Source organism: Pipistrellus kuhlii, unplaced genomic scaffold (genome assembly GCF_014108245.1).
Source record: "Pipistrellus kuhlii isolate mPipKuh1 unplaced genomic scaffold, mPipKuh1.p scaffold_m20_p_19, whole genome shotgun sequence".
NCBI lineage: Eukaryota > Metazoa > Chordata > Mammalia > Chiroptera > Vespertilionidae > Pipistrellus > Pipistrellus kuhlii.
The window spans coordinates 4,929,839-4,945,526 of NW_023425504.1; the positions used below are offsets into that span (position 1 = coordinate 4,929,839).

Sequence of the window (15,688 nt, forward strand, 5' to 3'; positions counted from 1 at the left end):
TTATATCTCCCTCCTGGTTGAGAAAGACAACAGTGTACTCAGTTATCAGCTCCTTTCCTTGCATGTACCTCCACACTTCACTTCTGCACCTCCTTCCAGTCTCAGTGTGCTTTTCTCTTTCCTTCCAGCTGTATATAAATTCCACTCAGCCAGCCTTCCCATGGTTCTGGATGGTATCTGTTTTGTATTTTAGTTGCAGTTTTGAAGTGGTTATGTGAGGCAGCAAGTTCAGGTGTTTACTTATGCCACCATCTTTGATTCTCCATGCCTGCTTATTTTTAAATGGCGAGTGTGAGTCATGGCAACTCCTGCATTGAGCATATGCCCCCTGATGGTCAGTGCGCATCATAGCTACTGGTCATATGGACACTTAACCATATATATATTATAGTTGACACTCAATATTATTTTGTATTAGTTTCAGGTGTATAGCATAGTGGTTATGCAATTATATAATTTACTAGAGGCCCAGTGCATGAAAATTCATTCCCTCAGCCCGGCCTGCCCCATCTCACAATCCAGGAACCCTTAGGGACAGGAGGCAACCTGGCTATCAGGGGAAGGCAAAGCCCCATAAGACCTCTGCTGCTGCCACTGCAGGCAGCACAAGCCTCAGCTGTCCCTGGTTACCTGAGCCTTGTGCAACCATGGGCAGCTGGGCAGCTACCCTCTGAGGCTTGCCTGTGCCTCAGGCCGGCCCTGGGTAGCTGGGGGGATGAAGGGACTGGGGGACTCCAGAAGCAGGTGTGGAGAGCAGCTGGGCCTACCTGAGAATAGGCCCAACCTTGCCGTGAGCCTGCCACCCTAATGGGGCTGAGGGGACTGAGTACTACTATCTTGTGGCTGTAGGTGCTGCCATCTTTGAGGGTGGGGCAGCAATTAGCATACCCCCTCCTTATTGGCTGTGGATGCCGGCATCTTTGCAATGGTGTGAGGGACAATTAGTATATCCTCTCTTTATAAGATAGGATAATGTGACGCCCCATAATATTTCCAGTACCCACCTAGCACCATACATAGTTGTTACAATATTATTGACTATATTTCTTATGCTATACTTTACTTCCCTGTGACTATTTTGTAACTACCAATCTGTACACAATTTCTTCACTCTTATCACCCAGTCCTCCAAAGCCCCTACTCTGGCAACCATCACTTTGTTCTCTGTATCTATGAGTTTGTTTCTGTTTTGTTTGTTCATTTATTTTGTTCTTTATATTCCACATGTAAGTAAAATCATGTGGTATTTATCTTTCTCTGTCTGACCTATTTCACTTAACAGAATATCCTCTAGGTTCATCCATGTTGTCTTTGCCTCTTTACTAATTACTCCTTAAACCTTCACAATCACTTTCAAATCAATTACTCTGCTGACATGATCTCCTAAAAATCACTACTGCTAATTGCTGGCTACAAGTGCTTCCTATCAGTCCTTAACATCTTTATGCTCTGGGCAACACTCACCACTGCTAATCAAGCTCTCTTTCATGAAACCATGGCTTTAGTAATGAATATTGCCCCTTTCTGTTTCTGTTTCCCTCTCCCACCTTTCCCAACACATTTATCTTTTTTCCAGCTCTCCTTCCTCTGGCCATTCCTAAAATGAGGTCCTTTCCCCTCCTCTCTTTTATCTTTAGACTTTCTCAGTGATTCAGTCTTTTATTTTCACCTCTCTCAGACTTTACCTGTCTCCTAAATTTACATTTCCAAGTCAACCTTTACCACATATGGACAGCCAAATAACTCTCACCTACCCAAACCTACTACTTTTCTTCCAGACTGTCTATTACCATAAGTGGTAGACTAAGTTCCCCTTTAAAATACTCACATGACATTGCAAAACAGACTGTGTTTTCCACACCCACTGTCAGAACCTCAGCTCAGGTTCTTATCATTTTTTTTCTGCAGAGATGAGGAAGGCTGCATCCAGCACCTATATATTGGATTATTTTGTTGTTGTTGTTGTTTTGGTGGAATGGATCTCATTCCTGGCTGTAGAACCACTACAAGCACCTTATTAGAAATATAGCATAGATATATTACAACTCTTCCAGGATATATTTTCTTATTTAAATTTTATTTAAAACACAAGGTGGGGCAAATTGTAGTCTTACTGTTGTCCCTATGGAAATAAATACAATAATAAGTAAATTATAGTACAAGAATAATCTCTGTGTTTTGGGTACTCACAACTGTAAATCTTTTGCCCCATCTTATATAACCCATAGAGTTTCCAAAAGCTTATCACAGAAATGGAATGTTGTCAGCCAGAGGAAATTTGAGAAAACAGAATTGGGGGTCAGAGCAATTTTAGCACAGAGACTGAGAGGAACAACCCTCAAATCAATTCATTAATTAATGACATGGCCCAGAGATGGATTTTACTGCAATAAGTGGCATTGAGGGAGCTTCCCATTTTTGCTAGCAACTCTCGCTAACTAGAAGTTAAGCTTTTAAAAGTATTATTTAAAGTTGATGCATCCTCTGAATTTTCATGGTCTTAGGCAATGTCATGGTCTCTGTGTTCTAGTGAAGGTTCCACTTCACAGCAATTGGAATTTTCTTCCTCAACAAGGGAGCTTGCCTTGTGCACATACTGACAGCTGCAGTCACCAGCAATAGATTTAACAATGATTACTTTCTTTGGGGCTACACAGAAAAGAAGTTGCAGGGGGGAAAAAATCCTTAACTTTACTTTAAGAAGAAAAATACATACACATGTGTGATTTTACTTCAAGTGCAATCTTTGTACTCCCCCCCCCACACTTAACAGGGTTTACTCTTCCATCTACATCTGCCCCATATCTGCCATTCTACCCTTCTAACCTATACTCACAACTCAGTATGTACCTTTCCATATTTTTCTTCATGGAAAAATAATTATATAGTAATGAAAACTTTAAAATATGTATTTTATAAAAATTAAACACAATTTTCTGCATCTTATTTTCATATTAAGCAACCATAATGGCAATCTTTCTAAATCAGCTGATAGAGCTCTGTTTCATTCTTGTTGATGTCTTCATAATATTCCATTGCACTGATGTATTTCCAATTTATTCAAGCATCCCCTCTATTTATAGCCTTCTGTATTTCTCTCTCCCCCCTCTCTCTCTCCTCCCCCCTCTCTCTCTCCTCCCCCCCTCTCTCTCTCTCCCTCTCTCTCCCTTCTAGAATGGACCCCTGCCATTGGTTGCAAGTGTCTGCTCCTCTGTGTCTCTCCTGTGCTATGACAATGTTAACAGTCAGCTGTTGCTATTTTTCACTGAGTATTCATTCACTGGCTATTTTCATGGATACATTCACTTCTGTATTATCTCTCTAATGTTTAGCAGCCCTTGGCACAGTATGGGATACACTTAATTATTTTGGGTAACATTTCTTTATTTTTATTAAACCAATCCACTACTGGGATAGGAATGTTTATTTTTATGAATTTTAGAATTACTTTAGAATAGATTATTCCTTTTAATAATTTATCACAAAAATTTGGGGGGGGGGGAATCTGGTCTATGCCACCTGTGGAACAAAAAAAGAGAAAAAAAAAGATCCCTCTATAAATTAGTTGAAAACCTTCTTCTTACATGAGAAAGTTAAATTTTAATTAACTTGAACCCTACAAACTAAGCTTTCAGTGAATCAGTCTCTCTTCTTAGAGTTAAGGGGGGAAGTAGAAAATACCAACATCAAAAACCTCAAGATCATGTCAATTATTCCTTTAAAAAGTAAGGTGTCCAGATATAACATAGGACTCCCAGTTACATTTTAATTTCAGATACAGAATGAAATTTTTAGTATACATATGTCCCAAATATTGCATGGAACATACTTATACTAAGCAATTAGTTGTTATTTCTTGAAAATTCAAATTTACCTAAGGGCTTTTTATTTGCTAAACCTGGCAACCCTATTAAAGATCTATGTTTCACAAGGCACTTCCTGTATTTCACTAAGGATTTCCTGTATTCACAGTTGGCATTCAATAAATGTTAGTTGAACTGATTACATGATGGTGATTATTAAGTTACTTTTTGGTCACTGAATTGTTTAAAAACACAAAAAAATGACTGATGTAAACTTAGAAAGAATTTTGAAAAAAAAGGCAGCCACAAAAAAAGGAATTTCTGATTAGCTTTTATTAACCAAGTAGAAAAAGTTTACCCATTTGGGAAAGCATCTCATGGTGCTGTTAGAATGCACTTAAAACTTATTCTGATGTATATGTAAGGTTTCTAATTTTTCAACTTGGTGTTGTAATATCACAGTGTGTGTGTGTGTGTGTGTGTGTGTGTGTGTGTGTGTGTGTGTGTGTTGCACATGGTGGGGGAGGGTTAGGCAGGGGGCAGGAGAAGCAAGACAAGAAATATAAGGCCAATGAATGGAAAACAAAACACTTGAAAACTTTTCTTCCTGCTACATTTCATGGAGAGTTAATGGCTTTTTAAAAGTACTTTCAAAATCAGAATTAGCCAGTGTAGAGTAGCAGGCACAAATATGGCCTCTAGTGTTCTATTAATGATGGGATCAAATGAAGAAGCTCTTCTACACGGTTTTTATGAAAGAGCAGGAGAACCAGTATGATGTTTAGTTTCTGGGAGGAAACTGGAAAAAAAATAATCCCATATTATCACAATACAGGCATGAATTCAATGCAAATGGAAAAGACTGGTGGCTTATTAATAGGCTCTCCCTGTAGCAAGCTGGCCTTCCCGGCTTCAGTTTGAAATTGATTATTTTAATACAGAATTCCTGAATGAAAGAGGTTCTTGGCCTTTTCCTGGGCTGTTGAATAATGTATGTGGGAGAAAGCAAATAGCAGCAGAGGGTCTCAGCTGTGGGAACAATGGCACACACCCAGAGCTGAGGGGGCACATTAGTTTATCATCGCCTTGTCAATCCTCCTAGCCTGGGAATCGCGGGGCAGTCTGGAAAGCAGCAGCTGCCCGACGTGTGGTGAACTGACCCGGGCACTTTAAAGAGACGACTCCATTTACCCATCTGAAAACAAGATATTGATTTTCCTCCAGCTCTGGAGAGAAAAGGGATGTCCTGAAAATATATGGAGACCACCATTTATCCAGGCTCCTCCTCCAACAATCACACCACACCAACTGTTTTCTTGGTTTCCTCTCCACAAAATTCCATTTTTTTCCTTCTTCACCTGGGGTAAGAAGAAAGCAACCCCCCTTTTCTGCCTTCTGTGAATACACTGCACAGAGTACTTTTAAGCTGAAACTGGAGAAGTACATAATGACTGGCATCTGGAGTTATATTTTATGAATTAGAAATTGATTTTTCCCATCCACATGGAAATAACATATTATGGTAAACTTTCAGCTGGCACTTTATAGCTGTCCCATCTCAACCTGTGTACGTCTTTAATTGTTAAGGCAAAACTTGTAGCATCCTAGAACAACAACAACCTTCAACTCCTTAGAAGTCCTTACCAAGGCTACATCTTAGGACCCAGATCAGATTTTTTTTTTAAAAAGCAACTTGTTTTGCCATAGTAAGCATCCATAAGTACTCCTTATACTCACAGGAGTTTTAAATCACCATGCTAAGAGTATGGGGAGAAATGTAGCTCTGAATTGAAGCAGCCAGAACACCAAGCTCCTGGGAGGTGATTTGAACTATGCTATGGGCTTCAAGAGACTGGAAGTGTGTTATTTGAAGTCAATCTCAATTTCTTTAATGACTCATGTCCTCATGTGCTCAAAAGCCCTACCATACTGAGGATACTGGATGGTTGATGTGGCACATTTTCTCTAGATTGGGAAATGAATGGGTAAGGGATGACCTGCCAATCCTTCATGAAGACTAAGTCACCAAAAACAGAAATTAGACAGGGACTCACAATTTTGAATTTTCAATATGGCATTAATTTTCATTGAAAATTCCCTGTCCTTATCATCACTTCTCATAGGAAGTCTTACAGAAATCTAGGGTGGAACAAGGAAAAGGATGGGGTACAGTAGAATAAAAGCAGAGAGGATAAACAATTCTTGAAAAAACAAATAGGAAAACCCAACCTTAATTGCTGTGAAGGTAGGTCAGAAATGGCAAGTGCTGGCCCTTACTTTATGTGTTTACCCACCAGGATCCAGATACGCATGCTGAACTTTGTGAGTGGCCCCAGTAGTTGATCTCTCTGTTATGCTAAATAAGCACCAGAGGTGGACTAGCCCAACCATCTGCTAGAGACATGCATAAATCGAGGGAAGGTAGAGCAGTACAGCATGTGTATAATGTGGAGTACATGGGGAAAAGCAAAAGTGCGTCATTAAAAAGCAGCAGAAAGCAACCAGAGAACAGAACGCAGCAGGCAGAGATTAGTATTCCAATTATTAATAATGTTAATAACCACACTCAGGGAACTCCAGGTTCTCTTATGATTCATCAGACATGATGCCTCTGACAAGGCAGGGATGGGAGGGCTAGCTTAGCCATTAGAATCTTATTTATTTTGATTTTGTGATGCCTTCCCTACCTGGTCAAGTACTAGATGCCATAAAGCTCTCTTTTCAAGTATAGGCTTTTCATACTATAACATTAGCCTTTTTTTAAAAAATTAAAATATAGGAAAACAAAAATTAGAGAGAAAAAATCCACGTAGACACAATACCTGCTAATATTTTAATCTATGTTTTCCTGGTGTTTTTTTGTGATTTCTTTTTTTTCCTGCCTTTATTGTTCTTACATTATTGTCCTTTCCATGGAAAACATATAGGTAGTTTCAAATTATCGGATAATTTTTCAAATGTGTTCATTTGAATAGCACATTTTTAAAATTTTAGTGAAGTTTAAAATTATTTTTTGTTTTAGGTTGACTTGGTATGCTTTGATTATTTAGGAACATTCTTATTTTGAAAGCAGAAAGGGAGAGAGGAAGAACAGAAGTTGGGGTGAAAGATCACTAGTTCAAATGAAGATAGCATGTGCCAGAGATGAGCCATCTTGAGTGAACAGCCTACATCTCAAGCTTCAAACCAGCAGTCTGTTTCAATCCTCAACATGTACTTTGTCTGGTTCACAGAGTTTTTTTATTTTATATCTTTTGAATGCCTTTAGGTGTGGCATACACTTTCCAGTTTTCCACAAACCTCACCACTCATTATTTTTCTGATTCCTTGCATTTTCACTTCATTTCTGTCTGATTCCTGAAGACATGTTACACTTATGATACATAATGCCATTTTAATATATCCTGGTGAAGATCTCCCCTCCCCATAGAATCCTATAGAACAATAGTTTTCAACTGTGAGTGATTTTTCTCCCCAGGAGACATGTGGCAATGTCTAAAGATATTTTTAGTTGTCATAACTGAGAAGGAGGGGTATTGCACTGCAAACAAGTGGGTTGAAGCCAGAAATGCTATTAAATATCCTACAATGCACAGGAAAGTCTCCCATCACAATTGTCCAGCCTAAATGTTAAGAATGTTCTAAAGTAGGCCTGGAACTTGTACCATTAAGGTTTCCTTTTTCCATCTTAGGATTTTGGTCCTTTGAAAAATGCAAATTTCACTGAGAGAAGTAATGTTCAATGCTGTTGGCCTTTTACTTCTGAGTATGAAGGAAGGATCTGTGAATGAGATTGGACAGAAGGCAGGAGAGGGTAGAACACGGAGGATCACAATCATAGTTTCCAGTGGTAGACTTTCAGCATTAAACAGTAAAGATTGTTCCAGGCAGAAAACTCAAATTTTGTCAGTACTCCTACCATTAATAATCATGTAACATTATCTAAGTTGATTACTTCCTCTGTAAAGAGGCACTGCATTCACTGCATTACATGTATGATCTTATTGCATCCTCATAACAATCCTATGAGACAGATATGAAAAATTTAAGCCCAGAAAGCTTTTTTAAGTAACGAGATCAAAATCACTTAGGAATGGATTTCGAAACCTTGCTTTACTGGCTCCAGAGATCAAGCTCTTAGCCAAGCATAAGAGTTAATATTTACTAAAAATTTACCCTGAGCTAGACACTACATTAAGTACTTTACACACATAATCTCACTTAATCGTCATAAAACCCTGGAGGGTATATATTATCATCCCCATCAAACAAGTAAAGAAAATGAAGATTAAGAAGTTTCACAATTAGCCAAAACCGGTTTAGCTCAGTGGATAGAGCGTCAGCCTGTGGACTGAAGGGTCCTGGGTTCGATTCCCATCAAGGGCATGTACCTTGGTTGCAGGCATATCCTCAGTAGGGGGTGTGCAAGAGGCAGCTGATCGATGACTCTCTCTCATTGATGTTTCTAACTCTCTATCCCTCTCTCTTCCTCTCTGTAAAAAAATCAATAAAATATATTTTTTAAAAAAAGAAGTTTCACAATTAGACCTTTAACATGATGTCTGCTGGACTTCCTAAGTCTAAGGTTGGGGATCACTTTGTAAGATATATAAATGCCTGACCACTATGCTCTAAACCTGAATCTACTATAGCAGTGGTCAACAAACTCATTAGTCAACAGAACCAAATATCAACAGTACAACAATTGAAATTTCTTTTGAGAGCCAATTTTTTTTAAACTTAAATTTCTTCTAAAGCCACTTCTTCAAAATAGACTTGCCCAGGCCATGATATTTTTGTTGAAGAGCCACACTCAAGGGCCAAAGAGCCATATGTGGCTCGCGAGCCACAGTTTGCCGACCACGGCACTATAGTATTGAATGACAACAGTAATTGAAGTGTGTTTTTTTAATTAAGAAAATTAAGTTAGTCAAAGTATGAAACTTCAGCTTCTCATTCTCTAACTTATATTGGAAGCAGTGATGTGGAGTGAATAAAGAACTGAACTTAGACCAGAGAACTGCTTTGAAGTCCTGGCCCTGCCACAGCCTTAATCAGTGACCTCAGTCCCTGGAAGCAGGGTTTCTGCACAACTCTCAATGGAAGAAAGGAGCTGAACCATGAACTCTGATTTCCTATAGGTAGCTTCAATATACTTAGAGGAAGTGTCTCTGCTGAGCACAGAGCAATGAGGAAACCTGGTCAGTCTAGTGAGGGCTTACTTTTTTTTTTCTTTACTAGATAACTATTTAATATTTTTAACTTAAAGTTTTCATTCAGCTGCTTTCTTTTTCCATCCTAGTGGATAAGGTAAGGGAGCAGGTCCTGGAATGGAGTTCTGCTTTTAAATTACCCCAGCCTCTGAATAAATACTATCTTCTTACCAGCCCTGGAGAGCAGGAAGGGCATGCTGCCTTGTCCCACCTGCTGTTTCTATTTGTTTTGATGTAAAGTGGCCAAGTTAGGAGACCTCATTTGGTCCAGAAGATCCTCCCATGAGAAGCAACACAAGGCTTGCCTGATTTTCAATTTTTCTTGCTCTACCCTTTTGGTTGTGGAGCCAGGATGCAGTTACCTGTGTGACAGGAAAGGGACAGAGTGATATCCTTTGGGCTAAGCTGGAACACATTACTGAATACCAAGCCTTTCAAGATGGTCCTCCTCAGCATCTTTAGAATTCTTCTTGGGAGACTGGTGCTTTTTACAGAACACAGAGTCCACATGGAAAAGGTAGGGCAGCACTCTACTGGCCCCCTGGCTGAAATCCCTACCTTGTCCCAGATTCAAGAGCTGCTAGAAGAAGCCCTTGGCAAGCAGCAGAGGAAGGCGCAGGTCCTAGGGTATTCTATGTAGCACATGCTGGAGTTGTACCAGCACTCTGCTGACCTATATGGGCACCCTAAGAAGAACCACACAATTGGGGCCACCATGGTGAGGCTGGTGAGGCCCTTGGCCAATGTAACAATGCCTCACAGAGACCCCTGGCATTGGGTATACAGACACTGGACTTTCCTCTGAGACCAAACCAGGTCACCTACCAACTAGTCAGAGCCACTGTGGCTTACTATCTCCTAGCTGGCTTCCACTTCTCCTGCCATGTGGAGCTCTAGGTCCAGAAAAGTCCAACTGACTGCTTTCCTCCATTAGGAAGAGGTTCTTAAAACCTCCCAACTATCTGAAGCTTGGACAGAGATGGATATTACACAACACATTCATCAAAGGCTCTGGAATCACAAGAGGCATAGAGTTCTATGACTACGCTCCATGTGTCAGCAGCGAAAAGGTAGTGAGGGTTGTCAGCTCCTGTGACATAGCACTTCATCCTTGGACGCTGCCTTCTTGTTATTCTATTTCAATGACATTCATAAAAGTGTTCAGAAGGCCAAACTTCTACCGAGGCTTGGATGAATTTATGGAAAGGGACTCTTCTCTCTTGCTGAGGGCACAACAAGTAGGCAGTATTGCATCTAAGATGGCCCCTCCCAGGAACATGATAGGCCTGAAAGTAACCAGTGTTCCCTCCACCATTTCCAAGTCAGTTTCCACCAGCTGGGCTTGGATCACTAGATCATTACTCCTAGTCTCTATACCCCAAACTACTGTAATGGAGCCTGCCCTCAGGTACTACACTATGGTCTCAATTCTCCCAATCATGACACCATTCAGAACCTTGCCAATGAGCTGGTGAACCAGAGTCCCTCAGCCCTCATGTGTCCCTTATAAGTGTGTTCCCATTAGCCTCCTTATGGTTGAGGCTAATGGGAATATCTTGTACTAGGAGTATGAGGATATGATTGCCCAGTCCTGCACATGCAGGTGATAGCACAGGTACAGGTAGCTCTAGTTTCCCAAGAAATAGGAGTAGGGTTTAAAATAAAGAAACAAATGTCAATGTAAAATCTGCAAGTGACCTCTAGCTAATATATGAGTTCTATTCCTTGTTTTACGTGTTGTTACTTAAGTCCCTTCTCCTGTTTATGATTTCCTCACATTATAAAAACAGTTCTGATACCAAACATCAGTATGTTTTGACTGACCACTACTCAGAGCCCTTAATGATTGAATAATGTTCCTTTGGATATGTACTCTCTATTTTCTTGTCTTTTCATGGTGACTTTGTTAAAAAGATCATGAGTCCATTATGGGTAGAACTTTAGGCATTGTTCCACCAAGACCTGGGAATCTTCCTAGTGTAAATCTTCTGAGGCTCTCTAGATTCGGGGTAAAGAAGGCAAATTGAGATTTTTATACTCATCTTCCTTGCCTCCTATATTCTAGAAACTAGTACCTAATCAGAAAGAATACATGTCTTTGTGTTTGGATTGCCCTCTTAACCTAAAAACTAACGTTTCCACAAATAAATTAGAATACTTGTAGGCAATAATCTCCATAAAAATCTTCCAATGGATTTCCCCCCTAAACTATTGGGGCTTTTCCTCTCAGCCTTTGAACTGGGAAAAGAATCTGAGCTTCCTTCCTATCTGTGGGTGAGAAGAACAACCTTTAATATGAAATAGGGAAACTGGAATGTGGAACTGTCTGAGACAAAATCAGTTCAAAACAACCCACATCTATGATGAAGAGAAAGATGGAAAGAACTGTCATTTCTCATTAGGATTATGTATATGGGGAGTCATTTTAACCCTTCTATGGGACACTAGGTTTCCCAGGTTATTGTATTGTTTATGTAACACTTAAACCCCTGTTAATTACTCCATATAGAAAGCTCTCTGGTATCTCAGAGGCTAGGAGTTGACCTGGTTGGGGGTAGAAGGGGGAAAAGGCTACAGTTAGGAAGCTTAAAAGACTGGGTAAGGATACATCATGCTGAGGCCTGGGTCTGACTTAATTCTGGGCTTGCCTGTCTGTGTAAGTTCAGTTTGGCTCTGGGCATGGGTCTCTGGGGGAGAAGGGCTTGCTGCAGTGGAAGGCATGGAACTTTACCTTGGACTACATGATGCTTGCAGTGTAACTCTTTTCTACTCCTGTGCTGTATTAAAGTGATGGTAACTGGGCTGTGTTACAAATAAATCATTTTGCTATTAAAAATTTTACATTCAATATAATTTTGTATTAGTTTCAGGTGTATAGCAAAGTGTTTAGACAATCATATTAGTACTTTACAAAGTGTTCCTCCTGATATTGCCAGTACCTGACTGGCACCATACATAGTTATTACAATACAATAAATATTACTTGGCCATATAAAAGAACAAAATTTTACCATTTGTGACAGCATGGATGGATCAAGGTATTGTGCTAAATGAAATAAAGTAGAGAAATACAAATACCATGTGATCTTACTTATATGTGGAATCTAAAGAACGATATAAACAAAACAGAAATAGTGAGGTCACTTTTCAAGGCTGAGCTGCTCCATCTCAAAGGGTAGCCATAAGCCCTTAATGGTTTCCAAGATAGAAATATGCACATTAATCTCAACCCTATTCTACCTCAATCCTGCAATCATTATCTAAGCATCTTTCAAAGTCAACTCCTACTATCAATGCCTAACAAAGTCCCAATTTTCCATAACATAAATTGATGATAATGCTTACCAGTCTTATAGTAATTATATCTAAAGGTTTGGAAAGATTTTCCTTGTTTAGAAATTAGAATAATCTGTGGATCATTTTTATATAACCTAGCAGGACCTCTTCTGTCAGTTCAGGGTGAAGATAAATTGAACAATAATTATGTGTCTCTTAGATGACCCAAACAAGGTCATTTGCTAGTTTACCATAGCAACTGTCAAAAACCCATATCTGTAAACATATAACATCATTGAAATAAATGTATCATGATCTAATGTTGAAACTATGAACTACCTTGACATTATAGTTTTCAAAATGTAGAACAGATTGTTAGTATCACTGTATTTGCCTTGAACTTTTAAGTTATCCTCCAGTTCCCCAAGGCAACATGGTACACAATTTGGGAACCACAAGTATACAATGAAAAGTACATGTCTCTCAACTGCAGTCCTCATTGCTGTTTCCCATGGGTACACAGTATTAATATTTTTTTTTTGCCTAATTCCAGAAAATTTTGATACACAATCAAATGTAAAAACACTATACTCATTGTTCTGATCTTTGCTTTTTAATTAATATATCCTGTAATAATTTTTAGCAAAAACATACAATTCTTTGTTTTTAATAGTTACCTTAATAATGGAAATTTATTAAACAAGATTTGAATTTATGTACATTTATTTGTTTAACATTACATAACAACATTGTAATGAATATCCTGCATATATCTTTGCCCACTTGCAGGATGAGTTCTAGAAGAGAATTTCTGGACCAAATGCTATGTACATTTAAAATTTGAGAGATATTAAGTTTGTTGAGATCAATTTCAATTAATTGGTACATACATACATCTACAAAAAAAACATTTAGGCAAGAGAGGAAACTTTCAGCTGGCATATTAGAAAAGACTTCCTCTAGATCAGTGGTTCTCAATCTTTCTAATGCCATGACCCTTTAATACAGTTCCTCATGTTGTGGTGACCCCCAACCATAAAATTAGTTTTGTTGTTATTTCATAACTGTAATTTTGCTACTGTTATGAATCATAATGTAAATATCTGTGTGTCTTAAGCGACCCTGCTAGCAGTTCTCAATCTGTGGGTCTCAAGTCAGATGGATGTTCAAGTTCCCTATTATGACTGTATTGTTATTGATCTCTTCTATAAAGTCCTCTGCAAGTTTTTTTTATGTATATTTAGGTGCTCCTATGTTGGGTGTATAAATATTTACCAGGGTTATATCCTCCTGTTGGATTGATCACTTTAGTAATATGTGTGACCTTTGTTGTCTCTTTTGATGGCCTTCATTTTAAAGTCTATTTTGTCATATATGAACATTGCTACTCGAGCTTTTTTTTTTTTTCATTTGTATGGAAAATATTTTTCCATCCCTTCACTCTCATCCTATGTGTGACTTTCGTTTAGAGGTGGGTCTCTTGTAGACAGCATATTATTGGGTAATGTTTTTGTATTTATTCAGCTACCCTATGCCTTTTGATTGGAACATTTATTGGATTTACATTTAGGGTTATTATCGATAGGAACTTATTTATTGCCATTTTAATTCTGTATGGCTAGGATTATCTCTCTCTTCTTCTTCTCATTACAGCAATCCCTTTAGCAGTCTTGTAATGCTGGCTTGGTGGTGATGTGCTCCTTTAGCCTTTTTTTCTCAGTGGCAACCCCCCCTCCCCCCAGCTAAGATATCTCTCTGGGACTTCAGTTGCTGTCTGTGGGCACCCAGACAACCCTTTCATGCCCCCACCCCTCCTATCAGTCTCCATGTGGTCTACACTTTCAGTCCTCAGGTATCAGGGTTTTCTCCTGTGAGTTTTCCATTAATTATTCAGGAAGTTTTTCTGTATTTTAGTTGTAATACCAACTTGTTCCTGTGACCATGTCTGTGCAGCATCCACTTACTTTGCCACCATTTTAAATCTCCTATACCTTTAGATTGTCTACCTAAATAGTAATGTTTTTGCAAATAAATGCAATTCTACTTCTTTTTTCTGGATAAACAGAAGAGAAACAGACTCACAGTTATAGAGAACAAACAACCCCCCAGAAGGGAGCAGGGTTGGGTAGCTAAGTAAAAAAGTGAAGGGATAAAGAACTACAAATTGGTAATTTCAAAATAGTCATTGAATATAAAGTACAGCATAGGGATTATAGTCAATAATATTTTAATAACTGTGTATGAGGCCAGGGGCGTATACGAATTATTGGGGGAATCACTTCATAAATTATATAAATGTCTAACAACTCTTGATTGTACACCTGAAGTTAACATAAAATAATACTAAATGTCAACAATAATTAAAAAATAAAAATGTAAATATAAAAATAGAACCTTTTGATTTAATCTAAATTTGGTGGCATGAAATTATACATAATATTTAATGTATAGCTTTTAAATGATGGTGGTATGTGTTGTGATGTCACCTCTACAATTTCCAAAATTGGTAACTTATGTTTTATATCTTTTTTCTTATTTTTACCTATGTTTCCATCACTTTTATTTTTTTAAGTATTTTAGAAGATACAAGATGGTGGCAGAACAGGTAAAAGTTACACTCACCTCCTCCTAGGATCAAATTTGAATTACAACTAAAATATAGAATAATCAACCTGCATAACCAACTATAGACTAGCTGAGCAGAAGTCTTATAATAACCAAAGATTTACAGAAGAAGCTACATTGAGACTGGCAGTAAAAGTAGAGATGCAAAAAGGGCTGGCCAATGAGTGGTGGCTGAGATTATGAAGGGATAGCTCAGATGCAAAGGCTCCATCTGAGGAGTGTGGGGTTTTAACCCCATGCCAGGCTTCCAGCACAGACCACCAGAGTCAGGAAAAGGAGACCACATCACATTTGGCTATGAAAATCAGTGGGGATTCTGTCCACTGAGGAGAGACTGGATTGGGCTAGAAACTTAGGTGCCCTCTTAAAGGGGCCAGCACAAAAAAAAAAGTCATGTTTGGAGTTCCTCACCCTGGGCTCTAGGGGAAGGAGAGTGGCTTGCAGGGGTCCTCAAACTTTTTAAAGTGGGGGCCAGATCACGGTCCCTCAGAGAGCTGGAGGGCCGGACTATATGAACTACTAATTCCTATTGTAACACCTCGGCTGCGCTCACTGCCCAAAAAACCTGGCGGGCCGGATCAGACTCCTCTGCGGGCTGCATGTGGCCCGCGGGCCGTAGTTTGAAGATGCCTGCTTACAGTATAAAAGAGCCCTATATGGAGAATCTAGTTAGTGTTTTTATTTAATCTGGTTGAGACAGTTGAAGGGACAGCTACAAGGCTACCTGTGCTGAATCCCTCTCCCACACTGCCCACAGATGTCATCTTTCTA

At 39.0% G+C, this 15,688-nt stretch overlaps 1 pseudogene; it reads left to right on the top strand.

The window, feature by feature from the left end:
* The first annotated feature begins 9,455 nt into the window (after positions 1-9,455).
* On the top strand, positions 9,456-10,623 carry LOC118722219 (annotated as a pseudogene).
* Positions 10,624-15,688: the final 5,065 nt, after the last annotated feature.